Source organism: Nannospalax galili, unplaced genomic scaffold, assembly GCF_000622305.1.
Source record: "Nannospalax galili isolate Female #2095 unplaced genomic scaffold, S.galili_v1.0 scaffold1307, whole genome shotgun sequence".
In the NCBI taxonomy this organism is placed as follows: Eukaryota; Metazoa; Chordata; class Mammalia; order Rodentia; family Spalacidae; genus Nannospalax; species Nannospalax galili.
In genome coordinates, this window is record NW_008357035.1 from 839,548 (window position 1) to 854,208 (window position 14,661).

The window sequence follows — 14,661 nt, forward strand, 5'->3', positions numbered from 1 at the left end:
GCAGTGGGGGAAAGCATTCTCCCCTGAGACTCTGGGGGTCCAACATACATGGAGCTGCGATGGCGGTAGACTCGCTGAGCTGCATGGCCACCCATGCAGACGCCCTGTATTCCACAGTTGGACTGAGTCCCTAGCTCTAAATCACACAGTCAGCACTTCTCCAGACCTTTCCGCTTCCCGAACTGAAACTCTGTCCTTTGTTGTAGAATGCTGTTCTCCAAGTAAGGCATGACCACAGCCATCCTGAAGTGACTCCTCTCAAGAGCTCCTGTGACTGTCCTCAAGACAGGGCCTTAGACCCTTACCTGGGGGAACCTCTACCCGGCACCTGCCTCCCCAGCCCTATGTGATCTGACCCTAGATACATGCGGCCTCGGGAGTGCAGAGGGTAGAAGGTTAAAGAAAGGGGAGCCTCATCTATGAAGGGATGTGGAGGGCCTCACCTCTGAGTCACCTGTCACCCACACCCAGCAAACACACAGGTTCACTGAGCTGGACTTGGGTGGAAAGTCTGCCCTATCTGGGGAATGGATATATGTTCACATCTCCCCAAGAGGGGTTAAGGTGGCACGGCTAAACACAGCGCCCCGATCTGCTCTCTGCGTCTGCAGCTAACTGCTGTGGGGCCCTTCTTTGGATGCATCATGCCCTATGTCCTTTCTAAGTAGCTTTGTCTCAGAGTTCACCTGATGGGCAGGTGTGACATTTAAGCCGCGTCAACGGTACCACAGGTATCTTAGCAGCTCCTCACCTTTCTAAGAAATGTCTGGAACCCTGAGTCCCAGCAGCCAGCATGCCCCAGCCTACACTTCCAGAACAAACCCAAGGGGGCAAGGGTGGAGGACGTCTCCTCCAGGCCTTCCCAAGTCCACACGCACCTGTCTTTCCGCTCCTACCATCCCGAAGAGACAGAGTGGCCCATTTTACTGAGGGAAACACTGAGGCTCAGGGCCTCAAGGACTTCTGCTCTAGGTCACAAAGCTACTTAGGGAATGGCTCAAACTAGGAGCTAGGACTCCCCTATTGACAGAGGGATGCCTCACTGCCTCTGTGAGAAAGGATGGAGAGGTGAGACTGACGGATAGACAGACAAGCAGACACATCCTGCAGCAGCTCTGGGGTGACAATCAGAAGAGGGAGGTGACTGAGGCTGTGAATCAGTGCCAAGGAAGGGAGGCTAGCCCAGGAGGGTGGGGGCGGCGCAGGGAGGGACAGGACCAGTGCTGGAGATGGGGTCAGTGCAAGGGGGGAGCCAAAAGGGGCGGGGCCAGTACAGGGCAGTCTCCAGTCTTCTGGGTAGGGCCGGAGGACCATAGGTTGATGGAGTATTCATTCCTGGAGGTGACTCAGGCCCCTGGACCAGCAGGTGGAACGAGATCTGGTCATCCTGCCTGAGACCTGATGATCATGTCTGGCTCACTTCTGTGCTGTCTGCAAGATCAACTTCTCCCCGCCTTCCCCGCTTTGCCCACAGCCTATTTGTGCAGGCTGCCCCTTACACCCAGGTAGAGGCAGCTCCCTAGCCTGGATTTCCAGGCTTCAGTGCTAACTAGCTCCAACTTTGCCCCCTGCAGATTCCTCCCTGTCTTTAAAAATATTTTTTGAAAGCCGGGCATGGTGGTTACACGCCTTTAATCCCAGCACTTGGGAGGCAGAGGCAGGCGGATCTCTGTGAGTTCGAGGCCAGCCTGGTCTACATAGTGAGTTCCGGGACAGCTGGGACTACATGGAGACCCTGTCTCAAAAAGACCAAAAAAACAATTATATATATATATTGAAACAAGGTCTCTCTGTAGCCCCAGCTGGCCTGGAAGCAGCTATGTACACCAAGCTGGCCTGGATCTCACAGAGATCCACCTGCCTCTGCCTTCTGAGTGCTGGGATTAAAGGTATGTGTGCCACCATGCCCAGCTGTTTTTCTTTTTCTCTCTCTTTTTTTTTTTTTTTTGGAAACGAGGTCTCATGTAGCCCAGGATGGCTTCAAACTGGCTGTGCAGCTGAAGATGACCTTGAACTCTTGATCCTCTTGCCTCCAGATCCCAAATGCATGACTCATTGGTTTAAATTTGTATTAAAATTGAGCTAAAGTTGGCTTGAGATGGCTCAGAAGGTAAAGGACTTGCTGCCAAGCCTGAGGACCTGAATGGGGTTCTGGGGACCCACATGATAGGAGAGAACGAAAAGCTGTCCTCTGACCTGCACGTGCATGCCTTGGCATGTGCCCAGCACATTTCAGGCGTAAGCACCAGTCACTGAGGCCCAAGGCCACCTGCAGAAGTGCCAGAGTCCTACAGTGCTCATAATATCACATACTAACAGGGCCAGGGGAGTACTAACAGCGTTCAAAGGAGTACTCTCAGCACCAGTGATACTCAGTACTAACAGCGTTCAAAGGAGTACTATGCAGCACTCAGCACTGACGATATGACAGTAGTTAATAGCATTCAAAGGAGTACTCTCAGCACCAGTGATATTGTACTTGCTCCCACTGGATGAGGAAGCCAAGGGGTGCAGAGGTTTGGGAAGTTGAAAAATCCTGGCACAGGCCCCAGGCCCAGCCCAGGAACCACAGGGCCTCACAGGCAGAGCTCATGATTTTGGATTGACACCTGTCTTGGAACAGGTTCCAGTGTCCCTGTCAGTGTCAGGTTGGCCCGTGGCCCGGCTTCCAGGGTCCCCACAGGTGCCTGGATCTGAGCTCTCCCAGCCCTGGCTGCCCGAGCCCTGTGCTTTTTGCATCTGGGGCCCCTGAGCACTGTAGGCCAGAGCCCAGAGATTCCAGTTGCCTGATTGCTGCTGTCCTTGCACTGAAGACAACCGTTGCCCTGGTAGAGGGCCCTGTGAACCTGGCCTGGGTGGCACAGTCCTCCTCATCTCTTCCTTAGGGCAGAAGCACCCCAGAGCCAGCACCCTGCCCTCCCTACCTCACCTGCAGCCGCCCACCCCATGGGGAACCTCTGCCTGGGCTCTCCTCTGGTTTTTGTTGGGGGTCATTATGTGGGGCTCATTATCCTCGGGCAAGCCGCTGCCTGGCCAGTGGGTGGGGGCCACAGGGCTGCCAGCCTCCTACACAGCCACACACTGAGCTGACACATGGGTAGAGCGTGGGAACGCAGGGAAAGAGTGAGCCTGACTGTCCAAGCCGGCCGGCCAGGAGAGCCCTTCTCTGCAGCCTCTGGATGTCCCCGATGTCCAAGGCTGTCGCCAGACAGATGGGAACAAAGCAGGACGCTTCTCCTGTGTCCTTTCTTGTCCAAGCTCCTGCTGATGGACACCAGGTCCAGCCTCTGAGCTTGCCTGTCCCTCTGCCTGGAATCATCCTACCCTGCTGATGTGATCCTCAGGCTTCTAGACAGCCCCTGGCACTCAGACCCCAGGTAGTGCCTCCAATCTGCACCCTTGTAGAACATTCTCCACCTCCCTCTCTTTCTCATGATAGAACTTAGCTTCCTGGCAGGTGAAGCCATGCCTCTGTGCCCACCTGTCTCCCCAGCCCTTGGCAGCACAGGGCATCTTGAGTGGGCAGTACTGGGGCAGGAGCCAAGTTTACCACCTGGCCACCTGCCTTCTCCTTTGCTCACTGGGAACAAGGCCAGCAGGGAACGGAAGAAGGCACAGAGATCAGAAGTGGATGAAATGGGGTCTTCCGCAGGGTGTCGCTGGAAGAGGTGCCCTTATGGCCTGAGAACCCAGGGACAGGAAGCTGCTGGCCATAGGAAGGGCCAGGTCGGGGACTCAGGTGGAAAGACAGGGCTCTGGGAGGTTGAAGACATTTGGACCTTTACTGTCCTGATTGCTTTTCTGCCCTGAAGACACTGACTGGGTGGTTAAAAAAAATAAGCCAGAGAGGGCAAAGCAGGGGGTGGGCGAGATGGCTCAGTGGGTAAAGGTGACGGCTGCCAAGCCTGATGACTTCAATTCAGTTGCTGAGACCCACGTGGTGGAAGGAGAGGACTGATTCCCACAGGTTATCTGCTGACCTCCACATGCACGCTGGGGCATGCATTTGCCGCCCCCCAGCACACACAAATAAATAGAAAATAAATAAATAATAAGGCCAAGCAGGGAGAGTGGCCTGTGCCCGGTGCAGCAGGACCTCAGCTCACCTCCCAGGTACCAGGTCAGGATGAGACTGTGAGAGACCAAGAAAACCTGCTTCCCAGGCAACGCGTGTGACAAACAAGGAGGTTGCTAGGGCTCGGGAGCCCGGTGGCTTACCTCCCAGTACCGCCAAAAACCAACAAACAAAAAACGCAATTGTGGTTGGGGACCGGCACCAAAGGCCTCACACAGCCAAGGCAGGTGTGAGTCCTACTGAGCTACAGCCCCTGCCGTGTGTGTGTGGGGGGGTGTTTGAGCCAGGATTTCACTGTGTAATCTAGGGTGGCCTTGAACCATCCATACTCCTTCAACTTCCTAAGCGCTGGGATTACAGGGGTGTACTGCTGGGCTGGGGTTGGGGCACTGCTGGGCCTGGGGTTGGGGTGGGGGTGAAAGAAATAAAGCCAGCTGTAGTGGCAAGTGTCTGTCATCCCTGCCCTAGGGAGACTGAGGCAGGAATGCAAGTCTGAGACCAGCCGGGCCCGTGCACATAGTGAGTTCCAGGTCAGTCTGAGCTACTGAGATCTATCTCAAAAACCTAAACAAAGAACACAAGAAACCGGCCAGAGAGATGGCTCAGGGGTTAAGAACACTGGCTGCTCTTGCAGAAGACCTGGGTCCAAATCCCAGCAGCCACATGGCAGCTAACAACTGTCTGTAACTCCAGTCCCAGGGAATCTCACGCCCTCTTCTGACCCCTGCAGACACTGCATGAAAAGGTGCACTTGCACATATGCTTGCGTAACACTCATACAGATAAAAAATAACAAAATTTTCTTAAAGCAAGAAACTCCACTGCCCCACCCATCCCCACATCCCGGCCAGGACCCTGAGCTGTTCTTGTCCCCTCTTCCTGCCGTGTTTCAGATATATGGGGGGGGGGGGCACACTTAAACCGGGAATTCACAAACCTGCATACTGGAGCCCCTGAACTTTCCAGGGCGACTCTAACAGCCGCAAACCCAGGGTTTAAAGCTACAAGGATGTGCCCTCTCTGTCCCAGGCGCCAGCTGGTGCCAGACAGCAGGTGTCAGCAGACTGGCCCTTCTAGAAGTTCTGGGAAGGGCAATTCCAAACCCTGGTGTTTAGCTGTGTTGTAATCTCTGCGCCATCTTTTCGTGGCCTCCCCCGCATGTTGTGTCCTTTCTTCCGGTGAAAACAGGATTCTCTGAGGCCCACTCTCCACGATGGGATGGTTCCTCCTAAGACCCCTCACCTCGCCACATCTGTAAAGACCACAACAGTCTGGGAACAGGGGCTGGGGTGTGGACGCGGCTTTTGCCCACCACATATGTGAAGGCACTCGGAGTCCACATAGTGGTTAGGGCGCTTGTTCAGACAGTGCAGGGTCCCTGAGAGGGCAGGGTTGCCCTGGCCTTGCCTCTCCTTGAGCTAGAAGTCACATCTTTTATGCCTCTAGGTACTCAGCTTCCCAGAGGGGGATGCAGGGGAAGAGGGTGGAGGAAAGGGGGCTTCTAGGCCTCTGGGCCTGTGGCTGGGAGTGAAGAGGTCTCTGGGCACCAGTGGTGAAGGCTGGGTGTGCTGTGTGGGATTGAACCTCCACTGAGCACCGAGGAAGGCAGCCAGTGGCTATCTGAAGAGCTCATTTCTGCCCCCTGCCCTCCCCTGTCAGACTAGCTTGGAGTTCCCGGGTGGATCCTCTGGGTGGGTCTCACTTTGTGATTAAAAACAACAGGTAAGATTACTTGCTGTGAGTTCTGGAGATACTGAGTCTAAGTGATGGAGGTCGCTCCTGGGTCACGTGGACCACGCCCCAGCCTGTTCTAAAGAGCCCCACAGAGTGGGTTGGGCCACCTCGGGGCATCCTGCCAGCCCAGGAGGAAAGACTTGGGCCAGTCTTCCTTGCATCGCTGGCACAGACAGCCCACCACCTGCCTCCTCGACCAGGCAGCGAGCAACCCACTGACAATGTCTGAACACCTGCTCTGTGTCCCGGATCCTCACTGACGGACAGGCAAGTGGATGGACTGGTGTCAGGCTCACAGTGGAGAAAGGGGGCCTGCCTCCCCATCCCAGGGCCACTGCGGACCTGCCCTGCAGCCCACCCCCACCCCCGCCCACTGGCCTCTGTGCATAGGCCTGAGTGAGGCCGCTTCACCACCCTGGCAAGGTCTCAGGATCCCAAATTTCCACTCTGGGTCTGACACAGTATCTGGTCCTCTAACATGAAGCGGTGGTCTTGCTCGGGGTGAATGTCCCGACCTCCTCGGGCTTTGTGCTTCTGCACCCAGACTCACCACACCCTGCCTGGTTTCTCCAGAGAACCCAGTTCCCGGAAAGCCCACTGAGCTGCACCTCAAGGCACAGGTGTACTTCCTCCTACGTCCAGGAGGAAGGTTGGCATCGACTGTCTGCTCGACCGTCGGCTGCCCGCACCTGCTCCTGAGTCACTCCTTATCTCAGCTCTGCCCTAGCAGCTGTTCCAACACACCACTCCTAAGTGCCGCTTTCCCAGCTCAAGGGAAGCGTTACTCAGCGACCTACTTCCTCCAAATTAAAGAGAAAGCAGGTCCCCACCCCCAGTGCTGAGAATCACAATACCTTACTACTTCTCTGTCGCCATCACACCCAACAGGGCTTCTGCACCACCACTGGACAGAGGAGCATAGCACTGCACCCCCCAACTCTGTCTTGGTCATGTTTTCACCTCAGATCCTGTGTCAAGAGCAAGGGCCCAGGTGCCAGGCACAGTGGGGTCCAGGCGGGCTGAGATGAAGTGGGTGAGATGGGGGCTTGGGGCGGAGGGCTGCCAGGAGCAGGTGTTTTGGCCTTGGTCGTGGGAAGTCCATTTGCTCTGTGTGTGTAATGGGGAGGGTGCTTCTCTGTTCATAGGTGGTCAGACTGCTGAGGAGGGGCTGTGGTACAGGCACCAGAGGTGTACAGATCTATTAAGTGGGAGAAAATCATGCATGCACAGGCAGGGTAGCACACCTGTGTGAGCCCAGTGCCCAGGAGGCTGAGGTAGGATGGAAAGTTCTAGACCACCTTGGGCTCCTGAGCCATCTCCTTAGCCTGAGAAATACTGTCCTAAAAACAAGGTTTAAGAGCCAGACGTGATGGTGCAGGCCTTTAATCTCAGCATTTGGGAGGCAGAGGCAGGTGGATCTCTGTGAGTTCAAGGCCATCCTGGTCTACATAGTGAGTTCCAGGCCAGCTGGGGCTACAGGAAGACTCTGTCTCACCCCCCCCAAAAAAACAAAACAAGGTTTATGGTGTCTGAGGAACAATAACTGAGATTACCCTCTGGCCTCCAAACACCTGCACACACACATATATACATGCCTCTGTGCACACACGTGTTCATGCATACACAGACATGCACATGCAAACACATACATACACCCACATGACCTCGAACACATGCACATACAAATAGGCACATGCACACATGTGTACACACACATATGCCCATGTTTTCCCAGCACTCAGGAGGCAGAAGCAGGAAAGCCATCACAAGTCACAAGTTGAGACCAGCCTGGTCTACACAGCCAGACCCCATCTCAAAACAAGACAAAGCATCATGAAGCCAGTACCACCCTCAGCAGGAGACCTGGATGCACAGACCACCAACTCTGCACTGGTACACCCAGAGAGGTTGCTGCCTTTCCTATGGATGGAGGGGCCGGGGGCAGCCCTACCTTTGACCCCCAGCAGACTTGGATCTGTACACCCATCTGAGAGCCACCACTGGCCACAGTTATCTCAAAGCAGATGGACCGCTTCCAGTCATTCATCAGTTTTGCAGCCCTCCAAGGTCCTGTTGTGTTGATGGCTTCGCAGCACCCGCCACCCCGGCACAAGGAATGAACAAAGGAAATGTAGGAACAGCCAGCTCCGATGGCCTGTGGCCTCTAGCAAAGGTAAATGAACTTTAAGGCCTTGTAAGTCATATGATAGCCAAGTGTGGTGAGATCTGCGGTGATCTCAGCCCTCAGAAGGTAGAGGCAGGAAAACTGAAATTGAACATTTGAGGCCAACCTGGGCTACAGAGTAAGTTCAGAGTCTGGGAAACAGAATGAGACCCTGCCTCAAAATAAAAAGCAAAATAAAAGGGTCTGCGGGGTGGAGCACAGTGGTAGAATCATTGCCTCACAAGGCTCCCCAGCACAAAGACAGAGGGAGGAAGGAGACTGCTACATTTCCAATAGATGGCAGTCTTAAAGCCTTAGAATGAGCTGGGCATGGTGGCATGCACCGTTATCCCCCAAATACCCAGAAGGCTGAGGTAGGACGATCATACAGTGAGGCTAGCCTGGACGATACAGCAGGACCATGTGTCAAAAGAATAGCCACACATAGAACAAAATGAAAACAGTCACGAGGCAAATGCTGAGAAGTTAGTTTGGGTTGGCAGGATGGCTCAGCAGGTAATGGTGCTTGTTACCAAGCCCGAGGATCCCCGGGACCCACAAATGGAAGGACAGAGCTGACTCTCCCTGCAAGTTGTCCTCCGACCTCCAGAAGTACGCACTGTGGCACACACATCCTTCCCCAACAAAACAAATGTAAAAAGTTACTTCTAGCCAGGTGTGCTGGCACAGGCCTTTAATCCCAGCTCTTGGGAAGCAGAGGCAGGCGGATCTCTGTGAGTTCAAGGCCAGCCTGGTCTCCATTAGCGAAATCAGGCCAGCTGCAGCTACAGGGAAACCTTGTCTCAAAAAGACCAAAAAAAAAAAAAAAAGTTACTTCTACAGATATCTAATTGTCTGCAAATATCTAAATATCTACAGATAAATAATTTGAAAATTATTTGCATCATGTTTTTATTCATTTAAGTTCTTTCCTTCCACTGTGTGGATTTCAGGGATCAAACGGGTTGTTAACCTTGGTGTCAAGTGCCTTTATCCACTGAGCCATTTTGCCAGCCCTTTTCCTAAATTTTACAAATAATTTTTTCATGCCTAGTATTTTGAAAGATTTTTTTTTTCAGTCTTTTTGAGACAGGGTGTCCCTGTAGCCCCAGCTGTCCTGGAACTCACTATGTAGACCAGGCTGACCTTGAACTCACAGAGATCCGCCTGCCTCTGCCTCCCGAGTGCCAGGATTAAAGGTGTGCGCCACCATTCTCGGCTCAGAGTTTTCTTAAGCTTTCAGAATGGTGAGGCTCATAACAAGACGTGGTGACAACTGAGTGTCAAAGGGGTTTTTGTTCTTTTCCCAGGACAGGAAGAGGGTGGCCTGCTGACCCCATATGACCTTGTCTGTCTCTGTGACCAAAGGGGCTGGAGAACTGGCTCAGTGGTTAACAGCTCTGGCTGCTCTTGAAGAGGACCTAGGTTCAGTTCCCAGCACCCACATGACAGCTAACAACCATCTGCACCTCCAGATCCAGGTTATCTGATGCCCTCATCTGGCCTCCACAGGCATTGCACACATGCGGTGCACTTACATGCAGGCAAATCACTCATACATATAAAACAAAAATAAATACAAATTAAAAAACAAAAACAAAACACTGACCGAAAACAACTTGAGGAGGAAAGGGCTTATGTGGCTCACAGGATTATGGCCCATCATCTGGCGAAGAAGCCAAGGCAGGAGCTGAAGCAGAGACTGTGGAGGAGTGCTGCTTGCTGGCTTGCTCCCCTGGCTTGCTCAGCCACCCTTCGTATATAGCTCAGGCCCATCTGCCCAGGGATGGCACTGCCCACAGAGGGCAGGATCCTCCTATGTCAACTAACAAATTAAGAAAATGCCCCACAGACATGCCCAGGCCAATCTGATGGAGGAAATTACTCTGTTGAGGTTCCTTCATCCCAAGTGTCTAGGTTTGGGTCAAGTTGACAAACGCTCTCTGGGAGTTGGGAGGTTGTGGAAGATGGTCAAATATGTAGCTGGGGGGTAGAGAGTTTGCCTAACGTGCAGAAGCACTGGGTTTACTCTCAGGCAGTGTGAAAAAGAAGGGGAGGGAAGAGAGAGGCTGAGAGGGGGCTAGACCAGCCATTATGGGACTAAGCGGTACCAGCTAGCACCTCAAAGACAAGCAAGATGAGGATCCTGTAGAACGGACCCTCATTTGGGTAAACAGCATGAAATTAGGGCAGGGTAACAGTATTTTTCCCATCACGATCTCAATGTGGTTGTCACGGCACAGTCTTCAAGGACACAATCCCAAAGAGGGAGGAAAGGGTAGAGCCCACAGGGCTGTGTACCCCCTTTTGTTTGTTTTTAAATTTTATTTATTGTTATTATTATTGTTATTATTTGGCCTTTTTGAGACAGGGTCTCCCTGTAGCCCCAGCTAACCTGGAACTCACTATGTAGACCAGATTGGCCTCAAATTCACAGAGCTCTGCCTGCTTCTATCACTCAAGTGCTGGGATTAAAGGTGTGCACTACCATGCCTGGTTTATTTATTATTTTTATTTTATGTGTATGAGTGTATTTCCTGAATGCTGTGTGCCCATATTGTGCAATGCCCACAGAGGTCAGAAGAGAGCATTGGATCCCCTGGAACTGGAGTTATGGACGTTTGCTAGCTGCCATGTGGGTTCTGGGACTCGAACTCGGATCCTCTGCAAGAGCAGTCAGTGCTCTTAACCTCTGAGCCATCTCTCCAGACCCTTACTTGTTTCTGAGGCAAGGTCTCACTATGTAGCCCTGGTTGGCCTGGAACTCTCTATGTAGACCAACCAGGCTGGCCTGGAACTCATTACATAGACCAGGCTGTCCTCAAACTCACAGAGATCCACTCATCTGCTTTTGCCTCTGCTGAGATTAAAAACGTGAGCCACCACACCCACCCCATCTCCTCTATGACAGAAGAAAATTCTAGAACATCCTGTACACCTTTCCTTAGGTGTCACTGATGAGGACCAGACACACCTAGGCCGACTCCTAGCCTTTGGGGGCAGGATGGAGGATGGTAGTGGGCTGAGCTCAATTCTCACTTTGGAGTGAAGGGACAGCCAGAACCCATCAGAGGGACTGCTGGGGACCATTCAGCCTTCCCAACTCAACCTTCACAGTCATCTGACAGCATCATCCAGGCTTTACAGAGAGAGGAGGCTCAGAGGGGAGGGGGAGGTCAGAGGGTCCAAGCCCTAAGTGTATGCAGCTCTGACAGCCTCTCCTGACAGAACTGTAGGTAAAAGTGCTTTTAGTGATGGGGGTGGGGTGGGGGGTGGGGGATCAGCTGACAGATGAGAGGATGGGCATTGAGGGCAGGTTAGAACCTCCCAGTGCACTGGGTCAGGGTGAAGATAGGAGCAAGGATGAGGTGGGGCTGCCCGTCTGGGCTCTGTGGTTCCTGTGTCTGTTGAATGCAAAGCAGCCGCAGGTAGCACCAGACCCTAGTTTGCTTTTCTGATGTTGTGATGCTTGCGATGGAGGCTGCCCTGGCTCATGCTACAGGCTGAATGTCCTCCAAGCGGGTGTCTTCCTGAGCCTCGCCCTGGCTGGGATCTGGGGGACTATGTCTGACCCACAGAGCCTTGGGGTTAATGACAAGCCCAACACCGACCTGTGCATTGAGGACAGGAGATGTCTTGCTATCAACATCGAGAATACTGGTTCTCTGTAACTTTGAGCCCAAGTCCAGGATTCAACTGCGTGGCCAGTGGTGGGCGTGGGGCACAATCTCTAATCTCTTAAGTGTCATGTCTCTAGAAGAGTGTGAGATGTCATTGTGAAAGGGACACTTGGGAAGATGCTCTGTGAATGTGGTTTGTTTTTTTTTCTTATTTTTGTTTTTGTTTTTGTCTTTTTGAGACAGGGTCTCCCTGTAGCCCCAGCTTTCCTGGAACTCACTATGTAGACCAGGCTGGCCTCGAATTCACAAAGATCCGCCTGCCTCTGCCTCCTGAGTGCCAGGATTAAAGGCGTGCGCCACCACGCCCGGCTGAATGTGTTTTTTTATGTGTATGTGCTCATGGTCAAGGATGCACCTGTGTGCACATGGGAACGTGGAGGCTAGCAGGCAACCTCAGGTGCCATTCTTAGAAATGCCATCCTCCTTGTCCTCTGTTTGAACTTGGAGGTCGCTGATTCGGCTAGACAGTTTCCCAGAGCCCCAAGGAGCCTGTCTCCTCCCCAGTGCCAGGTTTACAGGTGTGTGCTGCCACACCCAAGTTTTTGCATGGATGCTGGTGATCAAGCACATAGGAGTCTGGGTGCCCAAGGAGGCCAGAGGCATCAAACCTCCTACAGCTGGAGTTACAGGTGGTTATGAGCTACCTGGCTTGGGTGCTGGGAACTGAACTCAGATCCTCTGCAAGAGCAGTCAGTGCTCCTAACCACTGAGCCATCTCTCCAGCCCCTGAAAAGAATTCTTAAAAAGAACGTTCAGGGCCAGCCGTGGCTACATAGTAAACTCGCAGCCAGCCTGGGCTACATGTGTCTCAAAAAAGCGCTTGGGTGGACTGTGGTAGTGGTGGTGGTTTGTGTATGTGTGTGATGGCACACACCTGTTATCCCAGCACTTGGGAAGTGGAGAGTCCCACTAACTAACATGGGTTATACAGTGACACTTGATCTCATAAAGCCCTCCATCCTAAAACCAATAAAAGGTGGGCCCTCGAGATAGCTTGTCTGATGATGTGACTTTGATCCTCGGGACCCACATGGTGGAAGGAGTGAACCTGATTCCTGCAAGTCGTCCTCTGACTTCCACACCTGCATTGTGGCACACATGTGCACCCCCTTCCACAAAATAAAGAAATGTAATAAAAAATGTGAAATGACTCAGACTGCTGTGGATGTCAGGCACTTCTTCGGCAGGCAGGAGTGGTTGCCAGCCCCTCTGTGGGCCCCTCCAGTTGTTCACAGCTGTCTGTGGTACTTGGCAACTGGGGGGTACTGAGGAGCCGGACCCAGGGTTTCCAGAAGCAAATGGCTTCTCCCTTGGCTGGAAAAACCTCTGAGCTGGGGACCAGCTGGATGCCTCCGCCTCTGTGCAGCCCCATCAGCCAGCTGGCAAGTCAGCTGTGGACACACATTGCCACACACACCTGCACAGGCGCACTGTTCACCGTTCCCTGCGACAGCCGGTTCTGTCGACTCTGGGCTGTGAACTTGATATTTTCTTCAGTTTCTGTTCCCAGCATGAAGGCCAGGCCAGGTTCGCTCCACGGGATAGGAGGGCTAAATGAACACATTACCCTAACTTGCTACTGGGCCGACATGAATCAGCCAGCTCTCTCTGGGGAGAAGTAGATTTGTGCAGCCTTGGATCAGGGGACCTGAGGACTTGTGTGGGATTGCTAGTGTGTGATTTGGAGAGCTCCTCAGAAAATTCATTGGTCCTCTTTACAACATTTTTTGAGACGGGTCTCATTATGTAGCCCTGCCTGGCCTGGAACTTGTTATGTAGACCATGCTGGCCTAGAACTCAGAGATCTGCCTGCCTCTGCTTTCATATCCAGCCACAATTTCACTTTTTAAAAATATATATTTTTTAATTTTATGTGTATGAGTGTATTGCCTGCATGTATTTAAGTGCACCCCTGGAGTTCTCCAGAGTCATGGACAATTGTTAGCCATCATGTGGCTGGTGGGACTCAAACCTGGGTTCTCTGCAAGAGCAGCCCATGCTTTTAACTGCTGAGCCATCTCTCCAGCCCCAATTTCATTCTTTAATTAATTATTTTGATCTTTTGAGACTCTTGCAGTCGTCCTGACTGGTCTGGTCCCCTTAGGTAGCCCAGGATGGTCGACAACCCTCCTTTGGTAGTATTTTATTGGCTTTTTATTTTTACATGAATTCTGAGGACAGATTCTCAAACTTGCAAGAATGGCTCTTAATTTTTAGAAAGACACTTATTTGCTTATTTCCCATGTGTGCGCCACGGTGAGCCTGGGTGTGGAAATCAGAGGACAACTTGCAGGAGTCGCTGCTCTCCTTACACCCTGTGGGTCCCAGGTATCGAACTCGGCCTCTCAGTCTTGGCGGCAGTCGCCCTTATCCCCGGAGCCATCCCACAGACCCTAGCTTGTGTTTTAGAAGCAAGGCCTTGTGGCCCGGGCTAGCCTCACGCTCGCGGCCATCCTCCTGCCTCTGTCCCGAAGACTAGAGCAAAAGCGAGAGGAGTCTGGACTATTAGCACTTTCCGGTTCTGCAGGCGGTTCCCAGTCCCGCCAAGCCGGGCAGCGGTCCCGAGGGCACCGGGGGCGCCGCTGGGGACCTGGTGACGTCACCCGTGACGTGACGTGAGCTGGGAGGGAATGCGCTCAGCGCCCGCCGTGCGCACCTGAGCTCCACCTGTGGCAAGGCCTAGCCAGGGGGCGGGGCCTGTATGGGGCGGGGCTCAGACCGGGCATCAGCCAATCCACGCCCGGATAGTGCCGCCCACTCCCCGCCCCTCAGAGGCGGCGCATGCGCATTCTACCGCGGCCCGCCTCTTCTCCAAGGGGCGGTGCTGACGCTCGCGCCGACGCGCCGGACGTCGGGCACGTTGACGCCGGCGACGCGCCGCCCGGCCCGCTTCTCTGCGCTCACCAGTGTCCGGCGGCGGCGGGCCGGCCTTCGTGACTAGCCGGGCAGAGCGCCCGGGGGCCGGAGGACGCCGCCGCGGGGCTGTGTGGGGCGGCCCTCAGCCAGCC